The following is a 14,585-nucleotide window of genomic DNA, read 5'->3' on the forward strand; positions in this document are numbered from 1 at the left end:
TTTTAATTATTTTTGGTCAGGACAGCCAGAAAGCCATAGGAATTTTTTTTAAACGCTCAGGTGTTCTGTTGCTTTTCACTTGTTACAAACCTCACCATTTTCTCCTTCCAAATGGAGTATCCTCCAAAGCACTGAAATGTTCTCTTTGCTTAGGTTATTTTATATTTTCCGCTGTGTGTAGTCATTTTATGCAATTTAAAATGACATCATACCACAGAAAAAATGCAAGTGTACATGCCAAATTCTGGGCACGTGAAAAAAAACTGATTAAATTAATAATGGTCTGGATTTAATCTCAGCCATTTCATGCAGGTCCATATCTAAATGGAGACTTGTTATGTTCAGAAACAAACTGACTCCAGGTTGTCTGTAAACAGTTATATAGCAAGCTGGTGGTCCAAATGCACTCTGGTGCAAGCAGTTTCATCACTAACTTCAATAGTGACAAACTGTGATGTAAGATATACTTCCAATAGCAATTGTCACCAAGTGGGAATAAGTGACAAAGAAGTATCTTGCACTGATGTCGGCATTCAGTGGGGATGCAAAATTAGTATCATTAGAAGATAGTGGAAAAAGAGGTTGCAGCAGGAAATACAAACATGACAGCGTAAGCTGAAGCACATCCCTGTGTGTATGCACACATAGTAACTTATACCTGAACCATGCCTAATATCTCTGTGGCCAATAGCAGCCTTGACAAAAGCAAGTGCAGTTCCCATTTATTTAAATGGGAGTTCTGCTGCTTATGCCACAGCTGAATGAGGTCACCACAGAACACCAAATTGGAGTAAGCTACCCTCATTAGGCCAGCTTCTGCTCTCACTTACAATGGTAAAACGAAGTCACGGGTAAGACCAGTGAAGTCAATGGAGTTAAACCAGTGTAGATATGGGAGGAAAGTTAGGCTGATTTTGCACCTGCACTGAACACCAAGGCCATGATTTTCCTCTCCATTTCACCAGTGTTCCACCAGTGTACTTCAACTGAAGTCACTGGTTTCACACTTGAAAAAATGGTGTAACAGTAGAAAATCTGGTTGCAAATCAGTGCAAATTACATTATTTTACTAATAGGTCAAATTCTGCTGCATGACACCAGTGTGAATCCAGAGTAGCTCTACTGACTTCAGTGGATTACACCAAATTTACATTGGTGTCATGGACAGCAGAATTTTGTCCAACATGCAACTAAGACTATGTTTACACTATGTTGCAGTGTAGACTACAGGGGTGTGAGCTGCAGAATGGACCAAAGTGTTGTGCTCTAACTTCTCCTTGTGTACTCTGCTGGTGCAACCTAACAGGTGCCTAGTTCACATAAACCTAGTCTTCAGGACGAGGTTAACATGACCTAGGTAGCTTTTAGGTTGTGTAAGCAGCATCCACAAGGGGAAGTTAGACTGCAACATTTTAATGCATTCAGCAGTTCACATACCCATGGTCAACAATGTGGCAGACTGTAAACACGTCCAAAGACAATTTAGACAGTCAGTCCTGTAAACCATAATTAATGTCACTGCTGAATTCAGTCTAGTTCTTTTCCATTACCTCTCTTCATAAGTCAAGAGTGTGGCGGTCAAGAACAACAACCAGTTAGCTCATGTATGCAAATTATGGCATCCTGATTGGCTGCTCAGCAGTCACTATTTTCTCTGAAGTCATTCTGCAGCTCGTCAAATCATACAAAGAAAATATGTGCTTTCTAAGTCACTCATCACATCATTTGCAGTTCTTGCTGGATTTTCATCTTCTCTCCTCTCCCTTTCCCATTTAGAATGATAACTTTGAAATATTTTATGCTAAAGAAATTCAAGGGCATGCTGAAGAGGTATTCAGGATTTGTGATGAATATATGTGGCGTGTATGCTGTTATACTCCTAGGAGGGCAGCTCTTTACTTGGTTTAAATCAATGAGCTCCACTGACTGAGCTCCAGTGGACTTCAATTAAGTTACTCTGGACTGACACTGCAGTAAATGAGATCAGTCTGGCCCTACCTCTCCAGCCAGGAGGTAGGAACTAAGCTGCTTTTGGGGCATTGTTTAAATGGTTCCCTACTGTCAGCAGATGGTACTGTAAATACTAGGGTTACCATTCGTCCAGATTCTCCCGGACATGTCCGGCTTTTCTGAGTTAAAAATAGCATCCGGGGGAATTTGTAATGTCCGGATTTCCCCCCCATGCAGAGCGCGCGCGGCTGACAGGGCAGCCGGCCAGATCGTGCCACTCGCATGGGGCTCCAGCAGCCAGAGCCCCTCCTCCGCTTCCCCCTTCTCTCCCCTGCTGCTTGAGATCACTCCCCTCCTCCCCATCCCTGCATTCGCAGATTGCCGGACGTTCGCAACGGGCCTCTGGCAGTCTGGAGCTCCTCCCCCTGCTCCCCGCCCCTGCTGCCCAGCGTGCCACTCTGCGGGGGCGGGGACCAGGCTGTGCACTCCGCTGGGGAGCGCGGCAGTGTGTCCGGCTCCGTGTGGAGCCCGACACGCTGTTCTGAGCGGCACGGTAAGGGGGGCAGGGGGTCGGAGAAGGGGCAGGGGGGTTCTGGAGGGAGCAGTCAAGAGACAGGGAGCAGGGGGAGGGTTGGATGTGTCAGGAGTTCGGGGGGGGCTGTCTGGGGGTGGGGGTGTGGATAAGGTTTTGGGCAGTCAGGGTACAGGTAGGGTCTCAGGAGGGGGCAGTCAGGGGACAAGGAACAGGGAGGCTTAGGTAGGGGGTGGGGTTCTGGAGGGCAGTTAGGACCCGGGGTCCCAGGAGGGGGCAGTCAGGGGACAAGGAGCGGGGGGAGGGTTGGGAGTTTTGAGGGGGGCGGGAAGTGGGAGGGAGTGGAAGGGGCAGGGGCGGGGCTAGGGCTCCACTGGGCTCTTTGATTAGCTAGCTAAGTTTTGCTGCAGAGTAACATGAGGCTAACCATCCTCCTCCAGCAGCTGAGGCATGGCTGTTACCTCTGTGTTCCCAGACCCCCCCTTACTTCTGGCTATCTTTGGCCCTTTATCCCTACCCAGCACACAAGCATACAGGACTTCGTGAAAGCAGTACTCCTTGACTTGCCAAATAAAAAAATCCTTCATATATCAAAGCCACATAATAAAAAGGCACATATCCTACCAACCAGAGCACATTAGCAAACAAGGCAAAGTGCCTTAAAAATGTTAGAGCCACCCAAGTAATGTGGTCATTCATCAGCCTACATATATTCCAAATCACTCCCTTTCCAAGTCAGCTGCCAGTCTTTAAATCATACCAGCATGAGCAAGTAAAACAGACAGCCAGTCCAACTTTTATTATCAGGACTCCAAAAATAGACTACTCAGGCCACATTCAATTCCTGAACCCAGCATTTTGGCCAGGCCAAAATGTCCTTGTTGCCAAATTGAACGTGGCCTATAAATCTATTTGCAGTACTGGCTGTTTTCCTTATTGATATGATCAGGATTTAAAGAGTGGAAATTAGCAAAAGTTGCTGGAGAATGTACACATTTTCATTTTCATGTCAAATAGAGATAAATTAGATCATATATACACACACATTCTTGCTAGAAGGTTGCTACACAACAGTACTTTATTTCTTAGACTTCAGAAAACGAACACATTAGAATTCAAAAACAGAGACGCAAAGCAAGCTGCTCCCTAAGGCAGAAAGGGACAACTCATCCCACCATTTTCTAGGCTGGTTTCTTCCATCCTGAATTACTCTGATGCATACTTCTCTACAGAGCCTCCTAGCCACCAAGCAGGACCAGGAACGCCCTGCTCGTCAAGTGATAGCTTGCAATTCCAACAGAGTCCTCAAAACACACCTATACAAACAGAAAAATTCTTAGAATGTCAAGAAACCAAAATTATGACACAATCACTTTATGATATGCCCTGAGCAAGGGCAGTGCACATTTGTGCTACCCCAGGAGTAGTACAGGAAACAGGTTGTCTCAGTCACAATGTGCTTCTTGATATCCCTGCTGCTCCAGGGAAGAAGTAAACTGCACCAGGCTTATACTCAGCGCAGTGTGGCATCAGATTTGATCAAATCAGTTTGATCATCCTTTCATCACATTCATAATTAGTTACAAGAAGATTCTAATAATATTTATTCATTTTCTATTAGTAACACCAATATGCCCCCTTTGGTTTAACTATAGAGTGGGCTAAAAAAAATTTATTGGAAATTGGAGTTTCAATGGTAACGGCAACCTTTTTCATGGAAAAATTTCATTGCATCATTTTTTTGTCCATTTTTCTTTTTAATTTCTTTGAAAAGTGACAAATCTGACTTTAAAAAAATCATTTGACATGGTGGAGAAAATAAAACAACTCCACTTAAAAGAAGACAGTTTTCTCCCCCTTTTTCCACTGGGGGAAAATAAAAGGAGGGGGAGTAAGGTGATAAAACAAAAAAAATGATTTGTTGAAAAGAAAAGGTGAAGAATTTAATACAAAATTAAATTGATTTTTTTTATTGAAAAAAAAATTGCAACCAGCTCTAGTGATTTGCACACATCCTCCCGATAGAAACCCAAGGATTAAATAGCACTACTGGACTTCCTGAGGTGGGCCAGGGAGGCGGTGGTTATTTAAGGGCTTTCTTTAATGCACTCATCATACTCAGACCTTTAAGTGAATGTGCATGGGTTGGTTGATTCCAAACCAACCTAAAAGTTTCTGTTCATAAACCTCTTTGCATAGCCCCACTCTGAACAAATGAGGCCACCTTACGAGGCTAAGACACATTAATTCCCCCCCACACACACACTATTTTGTGTATGTGCAGATGTGAGGGTGAGGCGATTAAATCTATAATATTCTCATTTCATGTCCGCTAGGCGATAGGGTAAGAATATGAAAGAAAAAACTTAAGCAAACCAAAAATCCTGGGGGAAATGGGCCTTAGCCTTCTAGGCAGCTTCAAGTGGGATCACTCACAGATAAAGATATCCCTAAGAGTGCATACGGACATGTTGCACTAGGCAGCAACCAGTGACCAAAGAACATTTGCACTCAGTGGAATTGAAAGACAACAAAAAATTAGCCCACATTACCAATGAGCTAAGTACCCTGTTCGCCAGTTTGAGTTTTCAACATTTTAAAGGGGGCTCTGCATTTTAAATTTAATTTTAAATGACTCTTCTTAAACATTTTAAAAACCTTATTTACTTTACATACAATAATAGTTTAGTTATATATTATAGACTTATAGAAAGAGACCTTGTTAAAATGTATTACTGGCACGTGAAACCTTAAATTAGAGTGAATAAACGAAGACTCTGCACACCACTTCTGAAAGGTTGCCAACCCCTGCTTTACAGAGTATTGTCCCACTCCATGCTAAATCCACATTCTGCAAACAGCAGCTGTAATCCATAGGCTGTGCTTTTTCAGCAGAGTACCTTTGCAGAGACTGGACATCTAAAGGATTAGCAATGGGATAGATATTGAGCAATTCACCTCCAGGTCACCAGTTCAAATCTAGCTTGGTAGTGTCCAATACCCATCTCCATTCTAATGGATTTTTTTTAAGACTTACAAGACATGATCTTAGTGGTCTCAGTTAAGTTCAGTGGACAGGCCTCCATTTAAACCTGCTACAATTGCAACATTTTTGGCAGCTTGTACAGAAAGGCCAAAGGCTGAATGGGCATTTACAGTGAGCTATTTTCACACCATCCACATTGTCCTTCTAGGCCAGTGTTTATGACTGGCAGGACAGTGTAGAAAAGATTGCATTGCTGCTGCCCATGTTGTATAGTAACTGGCTGTGGGTAAACAGAGGATTGCTGTCTCTGGGGTTGCCATTACAGCACTTCTAGCAAAAGGATAGTGATAGGAATTACTTTGGGAGTTAACTAAATGGCAAGAGAGCGTATTTATGTGTTGCTGCAATAAAGTTACATTGAAAATAATCCTTATTGCTGATGAGGTGTTCTTACATCTACACCATTGTTGATAGTTCAGATTTATGACACATTTGCTTTCCTCTAATTATATTACACACACACACACACACACACACACACGGTCTATGTTAAAAGAAAGTTAAAGTTGCAAAGCCGTGCTCTTAAAGTTAAGAAATGCCAGAATTTAGGTTGCCCGCGCAACCTAATTCAGCACCCCATGCATATGTATTATGATATAGTCTAATTACATGATCATATATTGTTTTTTTCCCCACAGAATCCATGCCTCATTCTGTGCACGGGCAACCTTAATTCTGGCATTTCTAAAATTTTAAGGACTTTACTTTGCAATCTTAACTTTCTTTTAACATAGATTTGCGTGTGTAATTTCCTAGGATTAAAAAAAAAAAAAAAAGTCAAAATTATATTCTGTGGAATCATACTGATTATGGATCATTATCTATACCATCCACAGGAGACCAACTTGAGAGAGAGCTGTACTTAATTGCTAGCCACTTTTGAGTTTGAGAAATAATTGCTCAGGGAATGATGACCAAGCTGTTAATTCACTAACATTGCAATCTGCAAACCAACATAGGAGTGGCAAACAAGATAGTGCTAAAAGAAAACAGATTTAATCCACCTGTTTAGCATCCTGTAGCTAACCTACTTGTAAGATTATGAACTTTCTGGTTACTTTACTATATTCACATTGTGACTGCTGTAGTATAACTCTTATTTTGGTTAATTTGCACCTAAATTTATGTCTGATACTAGCGAAGTATTTTACAGAGTTATTACAGAATTCGATTATTCCGGCTAATAAATATATATACACATCTCATATAAGTGATAAGTGATGCAAACTACCTTGGGGCTTAGTTAGATGGCGCTAGAACATGGATGGCTGCTATTCTGATATGACCGTTTGGCACATAATCCTTGCTGCAGTTCCTGGAAAAATTAAGATCTTCGGGTGTACATTTAATTTGTTCTAATCTAATTATGGAACAAACAAGTACCAAATTCACACACAAATTGCAAATCAGAGGCAATGGCAGAGAGAAAGAAATCACTGTTTAATAGTGTGAGGGTTGGATTAAAAAAAAAAAAAATAGATGTGGCCTATAAAACAGGTTTTTAGAAGTAGGTGGTATTGCCTGGGGGTGAGAAATAGTTCACATTACCTCATCAGTTTCTAAGTTATATCATATCTGTTTTATTGGCAAATGTCCACAGCCATTTCAAGAAATCTGTTTTTTCTAACTCAATTTTTTAGCCAGGGATCCTTTATAAGGCTATTGAATTAGTTTCAGTGTATCACTCAAATCACTGTCCATCCACAAGTGGAATCACACCATTCCCTTGGCTATAGAGGAGGAATGATGTTATTACCCTCCTACAATAAGGGCATACTGAATTATATTATTGTCACCTGTCACTGCCTGAGATTTACATAACAATTTTTGTTTTTTCCCTGCTATGTAGAAGTTCTAGAGAACGATCTGCATGGATAACTGCAATTCAGTCACTAGGTGCCTGAGAAACACATAAGGCATAGATTGAGGTTTGAAGCTGGGCTTCAACTAGTACTTAATTGTACCAGAGGTCCCTTTCAAGATTGGGATCCATAGGATGTTTGTATGTGATTTATTCCTCCATGTGGATAGATGATGTTTTTATATAGGAGGCCAATACTGGGCCAATTTTAGGAGCTGTCAACTAGGCCACTTAAGAGGTTAAAAGAATTAACGTGGTTTGGCAGAGCAGATTTAGTGACTAGAGTGCTTCTACTGGGTCCAAATTTTTAATAATTGATTAATAAATGCATTTCCCTTTATCATCAGAAAACCAGAGACTAGCATCATCTTGACTTTCCAGGGGCCTGGCACTTGATAGGTACATGCTTAACTAAGTAAATTCAGCCCTGGGAAGAAGTGTTTTTGGAAGCTGGAAGGAACTCATGTTCAGATTCCTAAAATTCAAGCTGCTATCCTCAAAGCTGGTGAGGTTGGGGATTTTACAGCCAAATCCACAAGCAAGAAAAGTTGCCTAAAAATGGAAGGGCCACCATCTTCAATTGAGAGTCCTTAGTATCTCAGAGAGCAGAGGAAAGGAGGATTGTTCCAAATCTCTCATATTGGACATGCGGTTTAGACAATCTGTCCCATCCTCCACATTCCAAATTACCTCATCTAATCCAGTCTCATATTGTGGAGAAAGTTAACAATAAGTCAGCAGTGAAACCACAAAAGCAAGTGTTGATCTTTTAAAAACAGACAAAATTAATTTTATTTGTTTACCTGTTTTTTTACCAGTGAGAAAGTCAGAATATTTTTTACACAGCACCAATTATGGTTTTTGTAAAGCATGAGAAGGCTGCAGATGTACTTTGCAACAGTAAACATGAACTCAAATGCCTCTGATAATGTACAACCTGCCACTTGACTTAAAAGACAGCATGGTTGTATTCAGTTACTCCTGCGCAAGCACAAAAGCATGGTGCTGCACAGGCTGCTAGTATGCTTTTTTTGGTGCGGACAAAAAAATGGCTAAAGAAATATTGAAAGTGATTATTGTAAGTATTGATGTAACACATACCTATGCCTCATATTTAGTAAATATTTCAACTGTTGTATGAGTCACATCCTATTAGATTAATATAATGCTTCAATCTTGAGTTTAGTGTTTGTACCTATTTCTTTTAAAAAACCCTAAAGTTGTTATACAAAATCTTGCTCCTTGAATATATACTTTTATAACGTCTGCTCTGAATAATGGAAGTGTCTTCCTGGACTAACTTTCATTCCCTTTTAAAATATTTGGGGGAAAAATGGCTCAGGACTGGACTTCTGAGATCTATGTCCTGAATTTAGTTTAATAATGATTCATAAGGAGGTTTTTTTTTTTAAAAAAAAAAAAAACTCAGAAATATACTGAGCTCTGTTTGATGCCTTTGATAGTAAAGAATTATTCACTGTGTTTCACTGCACAGTCCATTATACAAAGAACGATGGATTTTCTTTTAGGAGTCTTTTATGAGTATAGCAGAATGCTTTTAGGGCTATTCATCCAATCAGATTGCTTATCAGAAATGCACCATGATGGTAAACATTTGAATAGTTTGCTTCAAGCAAAAAACCAACTTTAATATGTTATGACTACATCAGAGGCTCTTTATTCATGAGACCCCCTACAGTGAAAATCAGAGGTAACCTCAAGCAATAATAAACTGGCTAGTGCGTATCCACTCTGCTGAATAGAACCAGAACTGCCAATTGTGTCGTCATGGGCCCTAGACTGCTAATAGGTAAAGGCGCTCTGGGGCCTGTGCCTTTAGATTTTGGCAATCTTTCTATTGACTTCAATGGGCTTTGAACCATGCCCTTGGAGCTGGAAAAGCCAAGTTCTATCCCTGCTGTCTCCATGAAGCTCCCTACAGGCAATGGAGCACCGCAGCAAGATAACCAGAGCTGGTCAAATAAATCTATTTTGACAAATGTCATGATATACATTTTCCCTATTCACCCAACTTCTGATTTGCATAATTCAGATGTGAACATTTATGAGCATATATGAATTTCACAAGTATTTTCCATCTTCTTTCCAGCTCCAGTGACAAGTGTGAAGCCCTATGTTGCCACAGATTTAGATGAACATTACTAATAATTAACGCACCACCAATCAATGAGCACTTTCAGTGCCTCAGACTCCCAAAGCATTCTTCTGTTGCCAAGTCAACTCGTTCAGCTCTCAGAATGTTCTACAATGAGTGCCTATTGCTGCAAATCAGAAATAAAGCTAAAAATCTTTACTCAGACACACTGAAAGAGACAAACATGCATGGCAAATAGACTTTGACAGCTCCACTTCGGAATATTCCTGTCATTGACTTCACATGACATTTAAGGAGGGAGAAGAGTGGGAAATCACAATATATGGAGATATACCTATCTCATAGAACTGGAAGGGACGCTGAAAGGTCTTTGAGTCTAGCCCCCTGCATTCACTAGCAGGACCAAGTACTGATTTTGCCCCAGATCCCTAAGTGGCCCCCTCAAAGATTGAACTCACAACCCTATGTCTAGTAGGCCAATGCTCAAACCACTGAGCTATCCCTCCCTATGTCTAATAATAAGTTAATATATACCTATCACAGCTCTAGTCGAGCTCCCCCCTGGCCCTTTAGCCATTCATCCAACCGCTGAATCCCCTGGTGTTTTAAGCCACCAGTGTCTAAAAGGAAACCAGGTATTGCCACTGCCTTAGGATCTCTGGGTACACTCTTGGGGTGCAGATCTTTTATCTGGCAGCCCAAACAGAAGAGAGTTGCAGCCATGGATTCCCCCCTGCCCAGCCCCTGGAATTGAGCTCTCAGACTCCCCCAGCTTAAACATACCCTCTCCCAGAACTCCATGGAAAGATGTAAGCTTTTTGATTTACCTCTTCAAAGATGAAATGCCAGGCCACTTTGCACAAGATTCTCACACACTATCGCTCTTTCTTTGATAGCATGAGAAATACAGATTTATACAAAAATTATGCATTTCGCTCCCTCAATTTCCTCAGCAATCCAGAGTATTCTTCAAACTGGTCAGCATCCTCCGGGGCCATACAGTGTCCTACTGTTGCAGTGTATGGCTTGTATTCTAAGAAATATGGAGTTTTCTCTCTCCAGCTTGCCTGCTGTGACCTTGGCCAGTCCATCCCCTTTCTCTCTCGTGCCCAAAACTTCCTGTGCATCTCTGAGCCTTTTCCTCTCCGTCCTTTTTAAAGGCTAGCATCTCCACCTTGGAGTCTTTGTTTTGCTGCTGCTGCTAACTTTCTACTCTCCACCCCAGTTCCCTGTTGAAGGAAGTTGGAGAGAACTGATTTCCCCACTCAGGCAGCCTCTTTAGTAGAACGATTGTCCAGTCATTAAATTCTGATGGCCCACCATTCTCCTTGGTCTGACAGATGTGATACAGCACTGCAAGCCCACGGTGGTTTTCACGTTTACATAGAGGAATGTAGGATACGGCAATTTTCATTGCAACAACTTCATAATATCAACTAGAATTAATAAACTATATAGGCAGATTTCCCAAATCACCACACCTCTGAAGGCTATTTTTAGATGAACAAAGTCCCACATTTCAGGAGCCCAAATGCCTTGATGTCGAGGTCTTCATATCGAAAAGTACCATAAGCCAACAGTCTTAGCGCCAGGGCTAAAGCTTAACCCCCCTTGTGTCACTGCAATTGTGCTAACCCAGGGCTCGGATCTTGGGTTCGGGATCTTGCAGAGCTGGAGGGGTCAAGCTCGAATTAAGCCATGACCGAGTGTCCTAATTCTATTGCTTTGCAATGCAGATGCAGCCCAGCTTGACTCAGGTCCCAGGAGTCATTGAGAAGTATCCCACAATTCCATGGGATAACTTCCTTAGTCCTCTCTATCCCAACAATCTACGATCCATTCTATTGAAAATGGAAGCTATCCCCCCACCCCCCGCTTTGCAAATGGCGGCAGTTCAATTCAATGTTAACCCATTCTCTTCAGATCACCGACCTGCAAGTACACTATCAGACAGCCTCCTGGGTTTAAAATGGACAATGAACCAATCAAGCCTTTTGCAAAGTGAGCTGCTTCTTAATAAGGTGCAGGCAGAGCCGTTCCTTGGATACGGCGAAACGGGGTGATTGCCCCGGGCCCTGTGCTTTGGGGGGCCCCACGCTTTGTGAGAAGGTGGGTGGGGAGGTGAGGTGGGAGGCAGGCAGGCGAGCGGGGTGAGGAGGTGAACAGAGAGGTGGAGGATCAAGGAGGAGCCCCCCCCCGAACCTCCTGCCCAACGGGCCAGGCCAATCAGTGAATCCCCCTCCCTCTCAGAGCCTACCACAGATCAGATGTTTTGCGGTTTCAGGAGGCACTGGGGGGAGGGGAGAGGAGCAAGGGCACAGCGCACTCGGGGGAGGGGCAGAACTGGGTCGGGAAGAGGTGGGACGGGAAGAGGCAGGGTGGGGGAAGAGTGGAGTGGGGGTGGGGCCTGGGCGGAGCCAGGGGGAGTGCCCCCCAGCAGATTAGAAACTCAGTGCCTATGTCCCGAGCCCCGCACCCATTAGAGATGGCCCTGGGTGCAGGATGGGCAGGAAAGTTTTCACATAATATGCCACAGTCCTAGGGCTAGAGCAGTCACATTTTTGAGGGGAGAGGCCGCACTAGGGACTCTAGAATATGGTTACTTTGACTCAGGTTTGCGCATTGCAGCGTGTATGCCAGGCCCCTAGGTTTGAGCACAGAATAGAAAAGTCTTAACATAGGATTAAAATACAATGTAGATGCTCAAGCCCAGAGTTCCCTAACATGGATCAGCTGACTCAAGTCCCATTGACCCTGGGCTTACACATACCCTATGGGATGTCCAATTCCCACAGTCTTAAGCTACTGTGGCAAAAGCACTTGATGCTAGTATAAGCTACATCTATACTAGAAGGGTTTGCCAGGATAGCTGTACCGGCACTTTAACTTTTCTAATGTAAACGTTCTAGTATAAAGGCCTTTCACAGGGACTTGGATTTTGAAACGTGCCTCTGAAAATCTCCCCTGAAGTCACTAAGGGAATGTCCACACTATGGGCACTACAGAGACACAGCTACAGCACTGCATAGATGCTTCCTATAATCAATGGAAGGGGTTCTTCCATCAATGTAGGCAATCCACCTTCCCAAGCAGTGGTAGCTGGGTCTTCACCGGGGGCTAGGTTGATTTAACTATAATGCTTGGGGGTATGAATATTTCACACTCCTGAGCAACATAGCTAGGTCAATCTAAATTTTAGGTATAGACGAAGGCTTAGTCACATTTGAAAACACTTTCGCTTTCAAGTCACTTTGTGCGAAAACTTATTACATTTATAAAATTTGTTTCAAGGTTAAAACCTGATATGTTAACCTATTAAACTCTGAAGATGTTATGATTTTTCTAAGCATCCATTAATACATGTTTATTCCACTTCTCTTTACAGCTTATACCCTTTTGACAATCAATCACATCTCTCCACCACTCTCTTCACAACCCATTGTAGATTCAGAGTTCGTTCAAAGGATACAAAACACCTCTCTCTGAAACATGAGCTGGCCCCTCAGCCAAAGGAACGTGTGGCATAACAGCATCTATAAGCTCTTGTACAGTGCAGAAATTGCTAATGCATAGTGACCTTGGGAAAAGGCATTGAACAAACAAATGAGAGAATGCTGAAATCCTGAAAGAGATTTATTTGGTAGAGAAGCAAAGTCTATTTTTCTTACACACAAAGAATGATCTGAGTCCAATATATGTCCTAAAACACAGCTGTATGATTTTGCTTGAATTTTTTTTTTTAAACTTAGTGGCTGAAGAGGTCATCTTTAAGGAAGGAGTAAAAGAAACTGACCAACACCCACCACCTCCCTTACTTCATCTTCACAATAGCCTCTGACGCCATGCATATGAATACATTTGGAAACTGAACAATAACTTGAACTCTCCCCACCACTATGTCTGTAAATAAGAGCCTGGCTTTGAGGACGCGCCAGATATGCCAATCTTCTATAAGGAGAGAGAGATAAAGTGATGAAAAAACAGAGGGTGAAAAATAAGCCTTATTTTAAAAAGATTTACTAAGTCAAATTATGATTTTAAAAAATATTGTACCCAGATGATTGCTTAAAGCCTTTGATAATTCTTTCCCTCCCCAAATTCCATTTTTATTTTTTCAATCGTACAGCATCAGCAGCCAACAATCATCTGTGCGTGTCTCTAGCATGTTTATGCTACATTTGGCAATGGAAAACAATCAAAAGCATCACAACATGACAGAGCAGGTGGTCAAGCTGTTCTGGCAGCCTCTGCTCAGCGGAAATCCAGAACTGCTAGACCATAGGGTGAGTTAGCAGAGCTGCTTGGGGAAAGCTTGCCTATGCACCCCACAATTGTAACAAAAGCTAGTAGTCACTAATAATCAGTTTAATCCCTCCTTTCTCCTCCTCATCCCTTCAGACAGGGGCAAAATAAATCTTGTTTGTCTGCAAAAATATTGCACCGTTTTAAAGTGTTTTTAAAATTAACAAAGACCCAGTGTAAAATTTACAAAAGTACCTAAGGCCTGGTCTACACTACGACTTTAATTCGGATTTAGCTGCGTTAATCCGAATTAATCCTTAACCCGTCCACACAACGGAGCCAGTTACTTCGAATTAAAGGGCACTTAAAATCGATTTCTGTACTCCACCCCGACGAGCGGAGTAGCACCAAAAATCGATTTTGTTAATTCGAATTAGGGGTAGTGTGGCCGCACACCACCGAATTAATGTGGTTAAAATTAATGGGGTAGTGTGACCGCACACCACCGAATTAATGTGGTTAAAAACCGAATTAATGTGCTTAGTGTGGCCGCGCACAATCGAATTTATACAATCTGTTTCCCAAATTCGAATTATCTAAATTCGAATTAATCTCGTAGTGTAGACGTACCCTAAGTGATTTAGAAGTCTAAGTCCCATTTTCAGAACTGACTTGGGAACTTTGGAGCGTAAGTGCCACTGACTCATTTTTGAACAATGGCACATAATCTCCTAAATCACTTGCACTGTGTCTTCAGTGCTAAAGAGGTGTGTATTTATATTAGGATAACTATCTTGAAGTAAAATCCTAGTGGAGACAGTGGCCCAGATCCTCAAAG

The sequence above is a fragment of the Terrapene carolina genome, unplaced genomic scaffold (assembly GCF_002925995.2).
Source record: "Terrapene carolina triunguis isolate 2854851 unplaced genomic scaffold, T_m_triunguis-2.0 Scaffold33723, whole genome shotgun sequence".
In the NCBI taxonomy this organism is placed as follows: domain Eukaryota; kingdom Metazoa; phylum Chordata; order Testudines; family Emydidae; genus Terrapene; species Terrapene triunguis.